Source organism: Tasmannia lanceolata, unplaced genomic scaffold (assembly GCF_043159265.1).
Source record: "Tasmannia lanceolata isolate RefF3 unplaced genomic scaffold, GAP_Taslan_0.1 ptg000011l, whole genome shotgun sequence".
Taxonomy (NCBI): Eukaryota; Viridiplantae; Streptophyta; class Magnoliopsida; order Canellales; family Winteraceae; genus Tasmannia; species Tasmannia lanceolata.
In genome coordinates this window covers 25,078,296-25,100,622 of record NW_027518688.1, presented here as the reverse complement: position 1 = coordinate 25,100,622, position 22,327 = coordinate 25,078,296, and the positions used below count along the sequence as shown (strand labels likewise).

Genomic DNA, 22,327 nt, shown 5'->3' with positions numbered 1-22,327 from the left:
ATTCCTCATATATATATATATATATATATATATATATATATATATTAAAGAAGAAATTAAAAAACAAAATCATCAGAGAACTACAGTATTAATTTGTAAAAATAAATTGAAAATATTATAATAAGTTTGAGAAACTTAGGATAAATTTGAGTTTTTGTCTTTCTATCAAATTATTTCGAAAAAAAGAGTAACAATTTTGAAATTTTAGAGACGATGGGGACACAGTTTAATGAGACATTTCATGTTGGCAAGGATGGGAAATTTTATCCGTATAATTTTCTTTCCCTGCGATCGGATGATCGTAGGTTCTTAACAGACACGCCTATTTCAAGTTTTCTGAACTTCTTCACTTAACGCTTGGAGTGCTCACCAGGTATAAGTCCAAGACCAGTTGGGAACAGATCAACCGTCTTGATTGCACATATATTTAAGTATGGGACTATAGGACTGACCATCACTATTCACTCCACCAGTACTAGTCGTTCTTTACATTATCTAAATGACCCCTTTTTTTAGTTTTATTTTCTTCCCTAAGAAGTACTTGCATAGAAACTAATGCAAATGGGTCTGAAGTTAAACATGATTACTTGCAAACAACTGTTATAATAGTGCTACAAATGATATAGTCGATGAAATGGGCAAAGGTATACCAAAACTAGGCCCTAATTTACAAAGCCCATTTGGTAAATGGTGTTGGGCTTAAGTTGAGCTTGACCCAACTTGCAATCCAAACAGTGCCAGTTGCAGTTCCCTTTTAAGGCCAAAAAAAAGTGAAGTAAAAAGAGAAAGTCACCAAAATCAGCAGGTGGAAGACGTAGAGGTGTCAATGAGCCAGGCCAAAAAATGAATAGCCTGAATCCGGATACGATCCAATTACAAGACAAATTTTGGAAGTGATGGGCCCGTGGATCTAGCCCATTGACACCCCTAGAAAAATGAGATAACCAGAAATTCACAGCCTCACATATTCCGTCCAGAACACGGATGACAAAGATAGGTCATTTTCTGTTTACCTGAAAACAACCAATAACACATTAACAACATTTTCTTGCTAAAAGAAAGATAAGCAAAAGAACATAAAAGACCAAGATAGCCATACCAACGCAGTAACTCACCTACGAATGAGCTTATCTAAAAGATTAAAGCAACAATTGATCTCTATTAAGAAATTTTGTTGTGGTGTAATTTAGAATATTCAGTCAAAAAGAGTAGAGAGCACCGCTTAAGCTGAGAAGATGAGAGGGCACAGCTTAAAATGATTTGGGCATATCCAACATAGGCCTTTGGATGCTCCAGTGAGAAGAAGTGACCCGTGCCAAAGTTGGAGTAAAGGATTCATTAGCAGACCCCAACTAGTTTGGGACAAAGACTTAGTTGAGTTGAGTCAAAAAGAGTAGAGACAGATGGAGAGGAAAGAAAGCACATCGAGCGTTAAACAAATTCATTCATCACCAAGCAAAACCATTCATTCATCATCAAGAGGTCAGAGGATCAGATTGCTTAGCGAGCAGATTACAGAGATTTGCACTGAGGTAGTTGGTAGACATCAGCAAGAGCACAACTTTGAGCATGAGCCTATATCACCTTCAGACAACATTGGGCTAGATAAGTGGACAACGGATGACTTAGATCTTAAGATAACAGAGGGATATGTTGATGTGGCAGACACTTTCTACCAGGATCCATTTTTAGAGTACACATTTTTATGCCAGAGGCCACCCATTCATGAGGCACAATATGTAGCAAAAGAATTCATGATACCATCAGTATTGATGTGGTGGTGAGGTTGTGGATGAAAGGTGGTCATGTTGCTATGAGCGATAGACTCGTGTTTGATCCTGGCACTGCTATCATACTTTTTCTAGGGCCAAGTAGAGAGGGATTACATCCCAGCTTGCCCAATGACCTAGACGGAGCCGAGCTTGTGGCCAAGCTCTCTTATTTTGTTTTTGTGTGTGTTGTGTGGGGGTCAGGTCCCGGCCGAAGTAAGATGGGCCTATGCTAGTAAGATGGCATAATTGGAATTAAGCCTTGGTGGCATTAGTCATAATTTCTATGCTTTTATAGGTTGTACTGGAGTGGTATGTTTGTACTAATTGAGTAATTGAGGGGCATGTGATGAGGATTTGAATGTAAAGGAGAAATAGGGAAGAGACTCTCATTTAGGGACTTTTTGGTGACTGTAAGATGATTTTCAAGAGAATTTTTACACCCTATCTTAGGGAGAAGAAGCTTCTAGCTTCTACGATCTTTTAAGTAAGAGAAATTTTCAGCTTGTTCGTTCGCTGATATCATCACATGTTGAAATACAAGGCATTTTCGGGCATAGATCTCTAACTTCAGTAATAATGCCTGCTAATTTCCGAGGACCTGTTGCTTTGCTTCTTCCCCATGCAATGGCATTTGGCCAGTCACCTTCAATGATTAGAGGACAATTCATAGAATTTGTGTACCATCTCAATCACCAAAGACGGGCTCTTACTTATGCCTCATTGGAGTCACATGCAACCGTTGGACCTGAGAGTGTAAGTAATGTGTCCCCATTTGAATCACAAAATACATGTCCTCTTGAATCACAAACTATGCCGCAAATAACAGCACGGTCTGGATTACCTTTCGAGCTTCCATCAAAATTGAGCCTAACCCATCCAATTTGGGGAGGTCACCACTATGGATAATCTTAATCTCCATGCCTTTTACTTTAATTATAGTACTTCAATTTGTAAGTATATCTCACATACTATAATTAGAGAAATTCAAGTCATACCTTCCACATGCTGAGATCAATTTTGATTTCTAATATTATCCTTTCCATTTGCCTCCTTTTTTCCTTGAATATGCAATTATTCCTCTCCTTCCATATATACTAGATCATTGCATTGGGTAACAGACCCCAAGAACCATTCCTGCTTTTCCAAATAGCCATCACACCAATGAAGGATGATATTCTTGATTGATCTTTGGAATACCCAGGAAAGTTCGAAGCTTTTGAAAATGGACCGACGCAACCGATGAGAGAAGGAGCAATGCACCAATAGATGAGCCAAAGACAATTCCTCCTTGCATAAGATACAGAAGAAGACAAGATGGAGCTTTCTTCTTCTAAGACAGAAAAGAGCCAACACAAAATGACCCATGAGTATCAAGGGTCCACCCCTTAGAACAGAAATCTGCCCTCATTGGGGCCGCTCCCACCCCAGAACCGCGATTCAGCGCTCCTTAGGAAGTATCTTCCATGGAGCACGACCCCAAAGAGACGGAAACAACTCCCATGACGCTCCCAACCTGCTCCTATTACTCCATCAGTCCTATCGTCACCAACTTCCTTGCATCAAACTCCTCCAACTCTTCATGCTTCTAAGGTCCACACTACACTAAATGGTCAGGAATATGGGGTTGAGCAATAAGAGGAACTAAGGAGACCTGGAAAAGAAGTACGGCTATGCATATCCCCTCTCCCCTCTCCCCTCTCCACTCTAAATCTAACTAAAGACTCATATAGGGATCTAGTACCACAAATTGACTTCCATGCACCAAATCCTTTTCTTAAAGAAGGGTTCCTATTCTCCCATTCCGCAATCCTGCCCATACTTGTCCGCAATAATTTTGTCCCATAAGGAATCTGTCTCCTTGCTGCATCTCCATAGCCATTTACGAAATAGTGCTTTATTTCACTCCAATTCCAACGCTACCATGTTTCTTTAGTCTACATAACTTCTACCAGTTCATAAAGTGTTTAAATTTCTTATTGGCCTCCCTTCCCTCCCACAAGAAATACCGTTGTAACTCGTATATTGCGACCTACACCGGACTTTAAAGAGACAGTATACCGAAAGGTTTGCCAATGTCATCTTAATGAGAGTGATCATTGCCCCAAAAGATAAGTACTTGAACCAAGAAACTAGTTTCCTTTCAATTCTTTCCACTATTGGACCCCAAAGTGATGTTGCGGAACTCCAACGGTAGTCCTGGATAACTGATGGGCAAACCCTCCTTTCTGCACCCTAATGCCAAAGCGTGTTCCTGAACCTCTTCATTCTGCAAAATTTATTCCTGCTATCAAGCAATTTAAGAAGTTCAACTTTAACCCACATGCTATCTCAAACCATCTAAAAATTCTCTTGAAATTTTTTACTTCCACAACAATCTCCTTGAGAGATATAACAGTGTCATCAGCGAACTGAAGATGAGACAGAGACTGTTTCTGCTAGTTTATTCCTGCGATCAAGCAAATTCTCCTGAAGATGAGACATAGAGTACTTCCACAAATCTATTCCTTCTATCAAGCAATTTGAGAAGTTCAACTTTAACCCAGATGCTATCTCAAACCATCTAAAAATTCTCTTGAAATTTTTTACTTCCACAAGTAATCTCCTTGAGAGATATAATAGTGTCACCAGCGAACTGAAGATGAGACATAGACTGTTTCTGCTAGTTTCCAAACCTTTGATAAAACACCTTTCTTTCACTTTAGAAATAAGAAGACTTGAGCATCTGCTACAATAATGAATAGATACATGGACAGCGAATCACCTTGTCTTAAGCCTCTCAAAGCCCCAGAAAAAATTCAGTCGGGGCCCATTCACTATGACTGGAGTGTGATGACGTGGATATAAAAGCTTTTATCCAACTCCATGTTTTCCCTAAATCCCATATTTTCATGAATGAGGTCGAATAAATTCAAGACAACATGATCGTGAGTTTTCGCCATATCAATCATAAATCTGATCCCTTTCTCACTGCCCCTTTGCCTGGATCAATTACTTGATTTGCAATGAGTAATTCATCTAAAATTTGTCTACCCCTTACAAATGCCCATTGGAATTGCAATATAATTTCCTCGTCAGTCATTTAGTTCTTCTACCTAATACTTTGGCCAAGATTTAATACACACTGCAGTAAACTGATAAGCCTAAAGTCTTTTAACTGAATTCCTCCTTTCAACGAAATGAAAGTAATGAACATGGTATTCATTTCCTTGCGCAACTTACCTCGGTTGTGAAACTAAGATATGAAAGCCATCACACCCTATCTAACTACCTCACAATATTTCTGGTAAAATGCCATAGGGAATTCGTCTGGTTCATGGGTTTTATCTTTTTGCATGCTAAGTACTTAAGGCCGGTAGTCTAAGATTAATCACGTCAACAAGTCATGTTTATCTATTTCTCACGATGGCTATTTCTATTGAGAATTGGACTCTAACCATATCCCATGTATAACACTGTATTGGACACATGTCCTTTAGAATAGATACAAATTCTTTAAAGGAGTTAAATGATGTAAATCACAAAGACATGAAATCAATAAAACATCGGAGACTCACAGTTGTGCGAGTATCCAAAACAGTTCTCATATTCTTTATGGTATCAGAGCCTGGATACCATGTCGTCTCATGAGGGGCAGCGAGTGCAATCGCCATATTACTCGACGGGTCATGTTCAAATTGAGGATACGGTCAATGATAGCAATTGTCTGTTGCATGGTTTCGGCGTCCACAGAACTGGCATGGTGGATATGAGAGACGGCCTGAGCTTGAAAATTGTTGAGGTTGGCCTCGACCAAGTCCACGATTCGGAGTGCGATAGCCGGTATTGTTCAACCATTGTGAGCGTCCACGGTTAGATTGATTTGAAAATCCCCTTGTAGAGAAGTTGGCACTTACGTCAATAGTCTCAGTTGTGTCTGCGAGCTGAATTTCTTGACTGAGAAGTCCATGAAGGTCTATCAGGGATACGGGTTCCACTCTTGTAATGATTGCGGTGACGAAAGGTCCATATTCAAATCGTAGACCACGGAGAACTTGAGAAACAATATCATCTTCATGGAGTGGTTGACCAATTGCAGCAAGGTTATCAATAATTGCCTTAACCTTTTGAAGGTACTCATCGATGGAGGAGGCACCTTTCTTAAGGTTTTGTAATTGAAACTTGAGTTGTTGGAAATGGGCTCGTGTTTTGGACACATATGTTCTTTCAAGAGCGTTCCACACGGCTTGAGAGGTGTCGAGGCCTATGATTTGGGCAAAAAGTGATTCTGTTAATGAAGAAATGATCCAACTTAAAAGGAGATGGTCTCGGCGATTCCAGGTTATATACGTTGGATTGGGAATAGGGGTATCATCTGGTGATAGGGTGAATCTAGGAGGACAAGGGGTAGTGCCATCAACATAACCCATTAGATCATGAGACCGCAATAGTGGGAGGAATTGAGATTTCCAAAGTAATTAATTTGTGGTATTGAGTTTGAGAGGAAGAAATGCGAGCATATTTCCGGAAGATATGGGAGCAGTCATCATTAGTGTGACAGGGGATGAAGTGGTAGAGGAGTTGCTAGATGGTGTTGTTCCATCAGTAATTGAAGGAGTTGATACCATTGCAGGAAAAAAACAACAAAAAAAAAGGGATTGAAAAAGGGACGTGAGTCACTTTGGCTCTGATACCGTAAAGAATATCAGAATTGTTTTGGATACTCACACAACTGTGAGTCTCTGATGCTTTATTGATTTCATGTCTTTGTGATTTACATCATTTAACTCCTTTAAAGAATTTGTATCTATCCTAAAGGACAGGTGTCCAATACAGTGTCATACATGGGATATGGTTAGAATCCAATTCTCAACAGAAATAGCCATCGTGAGAAATAGATAAACATGACTTGTTGACGTGACAAATTTTAGACTACCGGCCTTCCCTAAAACGCCCCCTCAAACAAAACTCACTGGTAGTGAGTTGAAGTTTGGATCGAATATCTTCGAAGATAGCTGATGGTAACCCCTTTGTCATAATATCGGCTAATTGATCCTTCGTAGATATGTACTACACCTCAAGGTGTTTCTTTGCTACTCGATCACGTACAAAATGAAAGTCAATTTCCACATGTTTCATTCGGCCATGAAAAATGGGATTGGCTGTAAGGTAAGTGGCACCAACATTGTCGCACCATAATATCGGTGGAGTGAGAACATAGATGCCTAGTTCTGAAAGAAGAGCTTGAACCCAAATGAGCTCGGCAGTGGTGTTTGCTAGAGAGCGATATTCTGCTTTCGTACTTGAGCGGGCCATTGTACGGTGTTTACGAAAGCTCCATGAAATAAGGTTTGGTCCCCAAAAAATGGCATAGCCTCCTGTAGATTTTCGATCATCTAGGCATCCAGCCCAATCGGCATCAGAATAGGCAAGGAGAGAAATAGATGGACTTTTGCGAATCAACAATCCGTAGTGCAACGTGGATTTGAGGTAGCGCAAGATCCTTTTAACAGCTGTCCAATGTTCAGTAGTTGGATTATGCATGTATTGACAAACTTTGTTGACCGCAAATGCAAGATCGGGCTGAGTTAGTAGTAAGTATTGAAGAGCGCCCACTATTTGTTGATATTGTGTGTCATCTGGTAATGGTGAACCAGAGTGTATTGAGAGTTTTGAAGATGTGGAAATTGGTGTAGAGATGGGCTTAGCATCAACCATATTTGTCCGTTGGAGAAGCTCTAAAATGTACCTTCGTGGGCAAAGAAGTAATCCCTTGGAAAAGAAAGTGGCTTCTAGTCCGAGAAAGTAGTGCAGAGAGCCAAGATCTTTAATGGCAAAGGCTTGGCGTAGAGAGTCAAGTAATTTTGACATGGCCGTCGTATTATTACCCATGAAGAGGATATCCACATAAATTAGGATAAAAAGTCGTACTCCACCCGTATTATAAGATTCGTCTGGTTCATGGGTTTTATCTTTTTGCATGCTAAGTACTGTAGATCTAACTTCTTCCCCAAAGTCCCTTTCCAACTAGCGACATTCATATGCATAAGGTGATTATATTCTGACTAGCCAAGTTTAGGTCTCTAATCATACTCCTTGGAACAAAACATTGAAAAGTATTTAAAAATTGAGTTCCTGAAGCGGTACTTATCTTCAACCAACTAGCGACATTCATATGCATAAGGTGATTATATTCTAGCAAGCCAAGTTTAGGTCTCCAATCATATTCCTTGGAATAAAACATTGAAAAGTAATGAAAAATTAAGCTCCTGAGGCAGTACTTATCTTCAACCAAGTCTAACCCATCTACTTGGTAGTTAATAACATTAATCCTTCTGACATTCGCCATCCAACGGAAGAACTTTGAGTTCTTATCCCCTTCTTTAGGCCATTTAGCCTCAAACTTCCGACGTCAACTTATTTCCTCTCTCCCAAGAATCTCCTCATATTCCCCCTTTAAGGTCATTCTTTCCTTCCTGAATTCCTTGAACAAACGAGCTTCGTCTTTCATTTTTTTTGAAAGGTGCGAGTTTCCTCTTCCATTCTATCTAAAGATTCGATCTTTTGCATTTCTGTACTTATTTTCCTCTTCAAAAGCGTTCTTCCATTCCTTGCTCTCTATCTTCAAAGCTTTCAGTTTTCTACATAAAATGAGGCCTTTACAACTCTTCACTTTAATATTAATCTATCATTCTTTGAACTTCAAAACCAGGAATCTCCCATAGTGCCAAATCAAATTTGGAAGGTCATGGCTCTCCCTCCCAATCTTTCATTTCTAATAAGATTTGAGAACAGTCAGAAATTGAGTTGGGTAGCGCTCTTTGAATAATGAGAGGAAAACAACGCTCCGCTTAAGATATGGTTTGACTGATTATTCGACCAAGTAAATTAGCACCTTCCTACGGCAAGTCTACATGTTCACTTTGCTTGATGAGTTATGATAAATTCCTCATACTCATTGTGGTTCTCCCAAGACCACTCTTTTCATGAGGGTAAATTTAGCACCTTCCTACGGCAAGTTTACATGTTCACTTTGCTTGATGAGTTATGATAACTTCCTCATACTCATTGTGCTTCTCCCAAGACCACTCTTTTCATGAGGGAATATGACAGTGTTAAAACTTCCGCCAAAAATCCATGGACCCATCCACGATAATGGATCCTAGAGACTCTACCCAAAAATGACTAAGTAGTCTAGCCCTTGAAACTCATCTCACCCTTGAAGATAACTCTTCTCACCCTTGGAGATTTGACGATCTTATCGACGAAATGCTAGATTGGATGCGATCTTCAACGTTCCTATTTTGGCACATTCGTACATCTGCTAATTCGATGGCAGATGCCCTCGCCAGAGATGGTGTGATTTTGGAGGATTTGGCCGTTTATGATTCACTTCCTCCTTGAAGCTCTGTTTCTTAATGTGTCACGCCCCGACCCCACTGTGTAGATATTGTCCGGTTCTGGGTCATCTACCCTCCCCGGTTTTGCTTTCCAGCAACACTAACAGTGCTGCAGGGCCCGCCCCTTGGAGATGCTGAAAAAGCGTCTACACAACGAGAGAGGGAATCCACATATATAGCCCAGGAACTTTTCCTCCCTTTCCGAGAGGGAATCCACATTCGTACATCTGCTAATTCGATGGCAGATGCCCTCGCCAGAGATGGTGTGATTTTGGAGGATTTGGCCCTTTATGATTCACTTCCTCCTTGAAGCTCTGTTTCTTGATGTGTCACGCCCCGACCCCACTGTGTAGATATTGTCCGGTTCTGGGTCATCTACCCTCCCCGGTTTTGTTTTCCAGCAGCACTAACCGTGCCCGACCCACTCCGCAGGCCCGTCCCTTAGAGATGCTGAAAACGCGTCTACACAGCGAGAGAGGGAATCCACATATATAGCCCAGGAACTTTTCCTCCCTTTCCGATGTGGGATCTCACAACCCACCCACCTTAGAGCCTAGCGTCATCGTTGGCACACTGAACTGGATGGGAGGTCCAGCTTCGATACCATTATATCACGTCCCGGCTCCACTAGGTAGATATTGTCTGGTTCTGGGCCAGATCTATCCTCCCCGGTTTTGTTTTCCAGCAGCACTAACCGTGCCCAACCCACTCCGCAGGGCCCGCCCCTTGGAGATGCTGACACGATTGATTCCGCATGGACTAATTACGGTAGATCATACCACCTAGGGACTCTTGGCCTCCGTAGGATTCCGACATCAACTAGGGGTTGCGTGGTTCTCCCAAGTTATATACCTTTAATTACGGGGATAACTCAATGGTTTCCCATCACCCTTCCCCATTTCCTTTTTCTTGGATAATTTATATAGTTCAATACATCTTCCAAATTATTTCAGAAAAATGGGAAACTACAGTTAAATTAACAGTTCTCCAATGGAAAAGCAGATATAATGCCAAACATGCAATATAAGAACTGAATTTCATAAAATAAATTTAGAAAAAATAGAATTTTAGAATACTTCGCCCTACTTGTTGTATAAATTGAAAATCCATACAAGCAACGTTAGTTATCACCTGCGTTTCAGATTTTGCAACGTGAAAGAATACACCGGTCTCCGCTACGGAGTAGAAGGGAGTAACCTTGAGGTCAAATAATAAAGGGTAACAGTGTGAGTTTAATTGAATCTAATTTTCATACACCCACACTCCTACACTACTATAAGAAGCCTGTTTTGGGGCGCCAGTACACAACATCAGGAGTTATTTACCATTTTTTTAATACGAAATCACCCTCATTTTAACACTATATTGCTGCCCGTGTTTGGACACCAATACACTCGTATTATACACTGCTGCTGCTGCCCGGTTTTGGGCAGGAAAATGCACACAAAAACACTATTGCTGCATTGTTTTTTGGCAGGAAAATACACACTCAAAAACACTATTGCTGCCCTCATTTTGGGCAAGAAAAATACCCAAAACAACCTCCATACTGATGTCCCGTTTTTGAGACGCAATCCCTTATAAAAACATAGGGTACCACTGTCCCGTTTTGGTGTGAAAACATACAAAAAAATCTATTGAGAAACTCACACCTAATGAACCGTTGAACCATGAAACATATGTAGTACTTTGTTCCTTGATTAGTAAAAAAAACAAATCACATTTATTTAATTTACTTAATCAAGTATACTTTAGGAACAAAAATTTATATATATATAGATATATGTATACACTGATTACATATACAGATACATATATATATATATATATATATATATATATATATATATATATATATATATATATATATCACTGATGAAGTATGAAATACACCAAAAATCTTTTATTGGCTTATGTATATATCACTGATGGAATAAAAAAAACCATTGGCTTAACCCTATGTGCATGTTTCTTATTGTGGTAAAAATAAAGTTATTTACAAAAAGTTTTGATGTAATCTTACAGGCATACAACTGAAAAAATATAAAATACATTACAATTCATTTCTTCACCTTATGCACTGATGAAATCGAAAGCTATATAAATATTGCATTCATTCTTTTATAAATCTTAATATGCAACTACTGTTGGAAATAAAATTACTCCTAAAAATTTTTTTTGCAAGCTTGCGTACATTCAACTGTTAGAATTCAATATAAAGATTTTATGGATAAAAATATGCTCACTCAACTATTTGAAAGCAACCATAAGAAAATTTCATTTGAATATAAATTATTAAACTTAGGACTCTACATGCCATCCTAAATTTTATGCGATAAATACACTAACAGTTGAATCTAATAACTCTTGAAAGATTAGTACTACATAATATTTCATTGTTTTAAAACCCAAGTAATTGGATAAAAATCAACTGTTGGTTTAGAGTGTTTATAACTCCGATGAAATCCAAAAGTTTCATTAACTAATTAAATTTATAAAATATAAGTAAACCTAAAAATTTTCTGAACCGTTTAAAATTACGATGACAATCAATTTTTTTATGGTTTTATTATGTAAACTTAATCAAGTGAATTAACACCCAACTTGTATACAACACAAACAGGTATATCATGATTGAAGTGTATTTTTGAGACAGGAGATTGAGGCTCCAATTTTATCTTCACTTTGTCCCTTCTTTCTTCCTACTGTGAATATGCGCAAGGGAACTAAGGAGAAGACAAGTATAGGCAAAATATATAAGAAACAGAGTGGGGCGTGGGTTTTTAGAGGGCATGGGTTGGGCGTCCTACTATTGTTGGGCGTGAAAGAGAGTCACATATATTCCCTTCCTTTTTGTTAAGATTCCTCTCCTTATGTATAGCAATTAGGGTGAGACATAGGATATAGTGAGTTGTCTAATCTACAAGATCTTATCTTCTAATTTTAAGGGTTTTAAATTTTGAAAAAAAATCAAGGAAATAACAATCAAAAGTGGGAATGATGCGCACAATGAGTTGTGCGCACGATTCCCAATATGGGAATCATGTATAGCAGACAAAATTTGATATTTCTTTCTATTTTATCTCTCATCCATCCATTTCTCATTGGTTACTAGTTATTCTTAATAATATCTCACTATTCATAGATTTCTAGATAATAATCCAAAAGAGATTTAAGGAATAAAGTTTGTTTTCTGTATTAAACAAATCAGGACGTGGGCCCACTTCTTATTAAAGAGTAGGCACATTTTCCCATGAAAGGAAAAAAGTGGCTTTTTCCCAAAAATTTTAAATCTTCAATTTTCCAAATTTTAAGTCAAATATTCCGTGCAATAAAATTTCGAGGAAGCTTTCTAACTATACTAATAACCCTTAATTCAAAGACCAAGAATCTAAATTAGTTTAATACTAACATATGATAAACTCTCTTTAATTGAGGGTTAATCTAAACGATCTCAACCCCAGATCAAATGATCAGATGATCCAATGGTCCAAAATGAATTTATTTATGTGTGTATATATATATCTATATATATATATATATATATATATATATTCCATATAATTTACACTTCAAAATGTCGGGTTTTACATATTCACAGTAGGAAGAAAGAAGGGAAAAAGTGAGGATAAAATTGGAGACTTATTCTCAAGTCTCAAAAATACACCTCGACCATGATATACCTGTTTGTGTTGTATACAAGTTGGGTGTTAATTCACTTGATTAAGTTTACATAATAAAACCATAAAGAAATTTATTGTCATCGCAATTTTTAACGGTTCAGAAAATTTTTGGGTTTACTTATATTTTATAAATTTAATTAGCTAATGAAACTTTTGGATTTCATCAGAGATATAAACAACCTAAACCAACAGTTGATTTTTTTTCCAATTACTAGGGTTTTAAAACAATGAAATATTATGTAGTACTAATCTTTCAAGAGATATAAGATTCAACTATTAGTGTATTCATCGCATAAAATTTGGGATAGCATGTACAGTCTTAAGCTCAATAATTTATATTCAAATGAAATTTTCATATGGTTGCTTTCAAATAGTTCAGTAAACATATTTTTATCCATAAAACCTTTATACATATATTGAATTCTAACAGTTGAATGTACGCAAGCTTCCAAATAAAATTATTAGTAATAATTCTAATTCCAACAGTAGTTGCGTATTAGGATTTATAAAAGAATTAATGAAATTTTTACATAGCTTTCGATTTTATCAGAGCATAAGGTTAAGAAATGAATTGTAATGTATTTTATATTTTTCCAGTTGTATTCCTGTAAGATCGCATCAACACTTTTTGTAAATAACTTTATTTTTACCTCAATAAGAAACATGCACATAGGGTTAAGCCAATGGTTTTTTTATTCCACCAGTGATATATATATGCTAATGAAAGGTTTTTGGTGTATTTCGTACTACATATATATATATATATATATATATGAGTTAAGTGAAGCTACACATACGTGTAGCTAACTTAGCTACACCGACGGCTTAAACTACAGTGGGCCCACATTGTTTGGGTGATCCGAACCATTCATTTGATAGGCCCTCACATTGATAGGGTGTGCTCAAAAAATCAGCTCTATTGGATCATCCCAACCCTTCAAACCGTGGAGGCAAAAATGGACCGATTTGTGAAGGTTTTTACACGTCCATTTTTGCCTCCACAAATTGTAGGGTTAGGATGATCCTATGGAGCTGATTTTTTGGTCACACCCTATCTATGTGAGGGCCCATCAAATGACTGGTTTGCATCACCCAAACAATGTGGGGCCCATTGTATTTTAAGCCGTCGGTGTAGCTAAGTTAGCTACACGTATGTGTAGCTACACTTTTCTCTCTCTCTCTCTCTCTCTCTCTCTCTCTCTCTCTATATATATATATATATATATATATATATATATATATATATATATATAAATTGTTACTGATTAAGTAAATTAAATAAAGGTGATTTGTTTTCTTACTAATCAAGGAACAAAGTACTACATATGTTTCATGGTTCAACAGTTCATTAGTTGTGAGTTTCTCAATAGATATTTTTGTATGTTTTCACACCAAAACGGGACAGTGGTACCCTATGTTTTTATGAGGGACTGCGTCTCAAAAACGGGGCAGCAATATGGAGGTTGTTTCGGGTATTTTTCCTGCACAAAAACAGGGCAGCAATAGTGTTTTTTAATGTATTTTCCTGCCAAAAAAAAAGGCAGCAATAGTGTTTTGTGTGCATTTTTCCTGCCCAAAACCGGGCAACAACAGTAGTGTATAATACGTGTATTGGTGCACAAACACGGGCAGCAATATAGTGTTAAAATTGGGGTGATTTCGTATCCAAAAAGATTTGAGAAATAACTGATGGTGTTCTGTGTACTGGCACCTCAAAACAGGGCATCAGATAGTAGTAGTGTGGGGGTATGAAAAATTAGATTCAATTAAACTCACACTGTTACCCTTTATTATTTGACCTCAGGGTTACTCCCCTCTACTCCCTAGAAGAGACCGGTGTATTCTTTCACGTTCGGAAATCTAAAAGGCAGGTAATAACTATCTCTGCTTGTATCAATTTTCAATTAATACAACAAGGAGGGTGAAGTATTCTAAAATTCTATTTTTCTAAATTTATTTTATGAAATTCAGTTCTTATATCGCATGTTTGGCATTATATCTGCTTTTCCATTGGAGAACTATTAATTTAGCCGTAGTTTCCCATTTACTTGAAATCATTTCGAAGGCGTATTGAACTATATAAATTATCCAAGAAAAAGGAAATGGAGAAGGGTGATGGAAAACCATTGAGTTATCCCCGTAATTAAAGGTATACAACTTGGGAGAAACGTGCAACCCCTAGTTGATGTCAGAATCCTACGGAGGTCAAGAGTCCCTAGGCGATATGATCTACCGTAATAAGTCCACGCGAAATCGGGCGTGTCGGCAAGGGCAACAGGCTAATGGGAGCTGGAGTGCCCTGGGTTTAAAAAAAAATGTCAAAATAAGTATGAAATAGATTTATATGTATTTCTATTGTAATTGACTCTGCTCATTCCAGTTATCAGTACAAATCATTGTTTTAAATTGGTTTCTCTATTCTGTTTTTGAAATGGCAAGATGAATTCATTAAAAAAGGAAGGGAACCGAGGTGGGCCTCAACCAAAATTACAAGAAAATAAAACAACAATAACAAGAAAGACAAATCTCAGGGAGGAAGGAAGTCATTGGTTTCTCTATTCTGTTGTAGAAATTTTGCGTAAATCTTTATTTTGGAATTCAACCGTTTTATTAGCATTATACGAATCTTGAATTGTTGTTAAATTGAACTTTTATACCTGCCTGGTTACTATCAATCTACTCTGACATTGTTTTCTCCACTATAGGACTAGAGACCGTTAACGAGAGTGCGTTTGCGCACGAAGACATTTAGAAGCGTAGGGGATGGGAGCAATTAAATAAGGGATACTACACAGCTTGGTCGTCACTTTCATTTAGTTTAGATTGTCCGGTTGAGACTTTGAATGGTTGAATAATTGTTTTTAAGTGGAAGTTCTTGTAAGGAAACTCTATTGAGATTGGAATAAGAACTATGGATGTTTAGTGTTCATGTCAAGGTTGTCAGAGCGGGAATCGAAACCGGGAATCGAAGGCTTTCAGGGAAGAATCCTGCTCAAGGTTGCCAGAGCGGGAATCGAAAGCGGGAATCGAAACGAGAATCGAAAGCGGGAATCGAAGGCTCCCAGGGAAGAATCCTGCTTCCTTGGTTCATGTAAGGGTTTACAAAAAAAAAAAAAAATAAGTGGTTTTGACAGGTTCTTGCTCGTAGCGATCCGGTCACGGAAATCGGGTCATTACATGATGTATCTTTTATTTCTCATTTTTTCTTGTTCTTGCTTTGTGCTTGCTTTCTGTATTTTGACCATCTCGATCTTTCATTAATGAAATTGGCTACCATTCAAAAAAAATGTCTAGTACTTGAAACTTATTATATTATAGTTTCAATTTAACATCGTTGCCCATACTTGAAACCAGAATAGATAAAGAAAATTCCTTTTTCTCGATCTATTTTGTAGAAAATTTACCTTCCCTAAAAATGATAATGATAAATCACGCAGTCCCTTTATCACCCTTGGGGATTTGACGATCTTTTCGACGAAATGCTAGATTGGATGGGATCTTCAACGTTCCTATTTAGGCACATTCGTAGATCAGCTAATTCGATGGCAAATGCCCTCGCCAGAGATGGTGTGATTTTGGAGGATTTGGCCCTTCACGATCCACTTCCTCCTTGAAGCTCTGTTTCTTGAGGTACCTACACATTTTTTCTTGTTCTTGCATTGTGGTTGCTTACTGTTTTTTTACATCTTGATCTTTAGTTAATGAAATTGGCTACCATTCAAAAAAAAAAGTCTAGCCATTGAAACTCATTATATTCGTTCCCATTTAACACCGTTGCCCGTACTTGGAACCAGAATAGATAAAGAAATTTCATTTTTCTTGATCTATTCTGAAGAAAATTTATCTTCCGTCAAAATGATAATGTTAAATCTCAGTCCCTTTTATCATCTAGAGAGGCCCACTCTTGATTCCTCTATCCCATAGACTGTCTGTCACCTCAATATAATGTCTTTGACAGCCCAAGGTTGCCTGAGCGAGACGTGAAGGCTCTCAGAAAGGTGGGAAGCGGGAAGAGTCGGAGAATTTTTTTAATAGTTAAATATTTAAAAAAATTAAAAATTTGTTAAAAAATATAAGAAATATTTATATAAACCATATTTTCAAAAAAACATTTTATTAAAAGATCCAAATTAAAGTAAAATCCCTATCAGCTGAAATGCATGTGTTGACCAGTCTGTTGACCAGTGCCTGACAAGAAGAAAAAAATTTAGAAACCAAATTACGAGACTATTTTACACGACTTTTGAGATTTAATAATGTTTGGACATGATAGAATTTATTGCTTTTTTTAAATTGGAAAAATACCCCATTCTTTGGAAGTTAAGATTTTGACCCAACCCGTTTTTGTTTTAATTTTGTACTACGACTGGAAAGTTGACATTTTATCCTTTTAGATTTGGATCTTGGAACCATTTCTAATAAATTCAAATGGGGTTTATTCCCTTATTTACATGTAAATCTTAAGTACTTAAATTACTTTGCATGTAAATACTAAGACGAGCAAGAGAAAAGGATTAGCAACTGACAAGGAAGGTAAATAGGTTGACCAGTGCCTGACAAGAAGAAAAAAATTTAGAAACCAAATTATGAGACTTTTTTACAAGACTTTTGAGATTTAATAATGTTTGGACATGATAGAATTTATTACTTTTTTAAAATTGGAAAAATACCCCATTCTTTGGAAGTTAAGATTTTGACCCGACCAGTTTTTTTTTAATTTTGTACTAGAACTGGAACGTTGACATTTTATCCTTTTAGAATTGGATCTTGGAACTATTTCTAATAACTTCAAATGGGGTTTATTCCCTTATTTACATGTAAATCTTAAGTACTTAAATTACTTTGCATGTAAATACTAAGACGAGTAAGAGAAGAGGATTAGCAACAGACAGAGGGTAAATAGGAAGCGCGCTTCCCATAGAGTGAGAATCGAATTTCCAATAAAGTGAGAATCGTGTTTCCCACGTTTCCGAAACAAGATTCCCAAAAATTGGGAATCGAGAAGATTCCCGTTTCGGAATCGATTTTCGGGGAATCGAGATTCCCCATTCTGAGTAGAGATTCCTTCTTCCTTGTGATAGCCAACCCATTTTTAACGGAAATATTTTCCAAAATATAATCTTCAACTTCAACCTGAGAATCAAATTCCCATCATCGTATCTCAGGACAACATCTTAACACCCACAGCCCTATAATCTTATCCTTCTTCGTAGTATCACACCCCTTTATCCTGGTGTGGATCCCGTCCAGAGGGTGACCAACGAGGGTGTGTATTATAATGATAGTGCCTTTGTTCATTGATTTTGAATATTATTGCTTTTCTCGTAAATTAGGGATGAAAATCCTAATTTACGAGAGAAGCCATGACCAGAGTCGCCACCTAGATTAGGGATCTAGGACCCATGATTAACTTTCCGAGTTGGGAAAGTTACCTGATTACAAGAAAGGAATGTGTTGGCCACCCTTCTTGCCCGACAAATGTCGGTCTTTACTTTTAAAAGCTTTAATTGTTTAAGTTTTAAATAAAGGGGTTGAATGCTTATTTTAATTAAGAGACCTAAGTATTACTAATGATTTGGTCGTTCACAGTTTATACTCATGCGGGCCAGGAGTTGTGTTTTCCTAAATGCTTAGCTAGAATGCCTAGTGCCTATGTGAGTGTTTTGTTGTTTTATGAGAGGATGAAGATTGAGTTTGAGTTGGATTAGATTAATCAAGGATCCTTGCATTAGTCTTAGGAGCATATTGCATAGGTCATATCACTTCATGACAATTAATCTAATCCAACTCAAACCCAATCTTCATCCTCTCATAACACACCAAAACACACACATAGGCACTCGGCATTCTAGCTTGGCATTTAAGAAAACACAACTCCTAGCCCGCATGAGTCTAAACTGTGAACAGCCAAATCATTAGTAATACTTAGGTCTCTTAATAAAAATAAGCATTTAACCCCTTTATTTAAAACTTAAACAATTAAAGCTTTTAAAAGTAAAGACCGACATTTGTCGGGCAAGAAGGGTGCCTAACACAATCCTTTCTTGTAATCAGGTAACTTACCCAACTCGGAATCGTAGACAAAATACACAGAGTTAATCATGGGTCCTAGATCCCTAATCTAAGTGGCGACTCTGGTCATTGCTTCTCTCGTAAATTAGAATTTTCATCCCAAATTTACAAGAAAAGCAACAATATTCAAAATCAATGAACAAAGGTGCTATCATTATAACACACCCTCGTGGGTCACCCTCCGGACGGGATCCACAGATTCGATTGGCGACTGCTGGGGATTGATTGCCTAACTTTACACTTTTAAAAGCTTTAGTCATTTGGGTTATAATTAAAGGGGATAAATGTGAAACAAAACACACACAAAAAATTCAAAAATTCAAAAAAGTCAAGACAAGAACTAAAAGATGTTGTGTGCTTACTTGGATGAAAACAAAAGGTGGAACCAATTCTACATGATCATAAAATGTAAAGAACAAAATGTAATCTTGAGTGAAAAGGTGAACCTTGGTGTTGCTTCATTCATGAACAAAAAGGAAAAAGTGAAAACAATAATCCATGTGCATAAAATGTAATCACCCAAACCTTCAAAAGATTAATTAAAGGACATGAGGGCATTAGATGCAAATCCCCAAATTGAACACTTACATCACTTGCATCTACACCCATGCATATCACATTCACACACGTCCTATTTTTTAACCCGGAGTGTTATCTACCATGGTGGTGGACTGGGAGGTCATGACTCAGAGCATCTTGTGTTAGAGAAACATTCCACCATTAGCCTAGTACCTTCATGGTGCGTAAACGGGTCCGTTGATTCACGTATTGCTACACAGACACCGGTAGAGTATATCGAACACGGATTCGCACTAAGGGAACTCTTGGCCTTACCCCTAGATTACCCCACACATTCATGTAGATCGGACATGTGTAATTCACGCATGTGAGCCTAGACTAGGAAAGCCTTTCCCATCTTTAGAATAGGTAGCCAATCTTTTGAGGCTACATCCGATGTCTTAGGAACACAATGGTTCTGCTAGATTAGGGGTTAAGAACTTCGCCCTCCAAGTAAAGCACAAAGAATTAAAATGCCTTTGAGATTGGGATAAAAATCTCACCAGTCTTAGATCTAGGGAGTTCCATCTCATTTGGTTTGGTGAACTTGGGTTCTTCTAACCATAATCTACCAGTCCCTCATCTGATCCTATGGTCAATCATCACCCATGATCTTCCTTTAATAGGTAGCCAATCTTTTGAGGCTACATCCAATGTCTTAGGAACATAAACAAAGTCATGAACTAAACCTCTTGGTTCCGCTAGATTAGGGGTTAGGAACTTTGCCCTCCAAGTAAAGCACAAAGAATTAAAATGCCTTGGAGATTGGGATAAAAATCTCACCAGTCTTAGATCTAGGGAGTTCCATCTCATTTGGTTTGGTGAACTTGGGTTCTTCTAACCATAATCTACCAGTCCCTCATCTGATCCTATGGTCAACCATCACCCATGATCTTCCTTTATATACATAATCGTCCATCCACTATGGGTCACATCTCCTATAGCTTAGGGTTCACTTTCATGATTCATCTCCATAGCCTTAACTTAGGACTTCATCTCCCCTAGTAGACATTTTCAAAATTTCATGCTCTTCGAACTAGGGGAATCTCATCAAAGTTCATCTTTAAACCCCTATAACTCCAATCCTTTCAAACTAGGGGCGTCTTCTTCGAAATCATCCTTGAAACCCCTCAAATGTCAAAGTAGGGGCATGCCCTTTCGAGGCTCATTCCTTACCAATTCGTTGGTCGCATTATTTCAACCTTAATATAAATGAGACGATTTGTGTAAAGTGAGTCATTCTAGCCACTGCATGTTAGGTCTAAACTTCCAATCTTTTCTTTGTCCGGAGTTCTTGCATTCATCATTGATTATTCAAAAGCTACTTGGATATGAGCATCATCCCGTCTTGTAAGAATTTCCCCCCATCTTCTCCTACCTCTGTTTCAAGGTCTGAATCAACAGAAAGCCCTCAGCCTCCTCGCATTGAGGATATGTTGATCGAACTCACCCATCAAATGAGCTTACTCCGTGAAGAAAATAAGATCATGAAAGCTCAATGGGAAGGAAAATTCGGTACTCCCACTTCAAAAGGCAAATCCATAGCAAGCACATCCGAGGTTCACCCTCAACCCAAACTGTCTCCTCTAACCATTGAGGATCAAGAGCAGTACGCCGAAGAAAATTGCACCCTGATTCCACCTCCAGAAGAGAAGTCCCTTGCTGAGAAATTTGAATTGTTGCTTCAAGAAGTTAAGGACATCAAGAACCGAGAATTAAGCAGTTTCAATCCTGATGACTTGACTTTGTTTCTGAATGTCTGTCTCTCTCCAAACTTCCAGATTCCAGACTTTGATAAATACAATCGCACAGGTTGTCCTCTTGCTCAGTTACAAATGTTCATCATACGGCTGCAATCCCAAGGATTGAATTCGGAGCAGATGGCTCAATTGTTTCCCATTTCCTTGACTGATACTGCAAGAAAATGGTATCAGAGTTTGGATAAGACAAAGGTCACAGAGCCTGCAAAGAGATTACAGAGCAATTTATCAAACAATCTCCTTATGATGACGGATCTGAGGTGACTATCCGTGATCTAGAGGTAACTAAACAGGAGCCAAACGAGACGTTTGTTACTTCTGTAAAAAGATGGAGGAAGCTTGCCGCTTGCATGATGGACCGACCTACTGAGAAGGAACAATGCAAGATCATGTTAAACAATCTGACCCCAACAATGCTTCAGCAAATGTCGCTCCAATATTGCCCTAACTTTGATCTCTTCATCAATGCTGGGACCAGATCGAGGATGCTATGAACAAAGGTGCTATCATTATAACACACACCCTGGTGGGTCACCCTCCGGACGGGATCCACACCTGGTCCTTAATAACCTTGAACATTTTCCAACTTTGGGTTTCTTCCATCATAAAAAATCTTCCCAATTCCTTCACAATATCAAACATCGTGTCTTGTTCTGAGAATAGTCACAAAAATTTATCCAAGGAATTTCTGGGCACGATTTATCTCAGAATATTTTAAAAGTTTTCACTATTTGGTTTATATTGGAAAAATGATTTTTAATGGTATATATAAGAAAAATATTAGAAAAATAAACGAATAAAAATAAATAAATATTTAAGTACATTTTTTTCAAATGAATATTTAAGAACAAAATTAAGGCAACAAATATATCTTGAATTTATCATGATAATTTCTCGGTAGAAATAAAATAAGAAGACATCTCAATGATTTTTCAAGATCATACGAAGATTTCGAAATTATGTCGTTTCATCAAAAATTTGTAAAAAATCAAGATATTTATTCCAGCTGCCAAAATCTTTGAGGAGTTGATCTTTAGCCCAAATGTCATCTCAAACCATCCAAAAATTATTCTCAAAATCCCTAACTCAACATTCTCCTCGAGCTA

General features: G+C 37.7%; 1 protein-coding gene across 1 annotated transcript in view; it reads right to left on the bottom strand.

Moving 5' to 3' along the window:
* Positions 1-568: 568 nt before the first annotated feature.
* Positions 569-22,327, bottom strand: part of LOC143886767 (uncharacterized) — a 30,997-nt gene continuing 9,238 nt past the window's right edge. The window contains exon 2 of the mRNA XM_077390881.1: positions 569-1,013. The gene's annotated coding sequence lies outside the window, so the exon portion shown is untranslated. The remainder of the gene's footprint in view (positions 1,014-22,327) is intronic.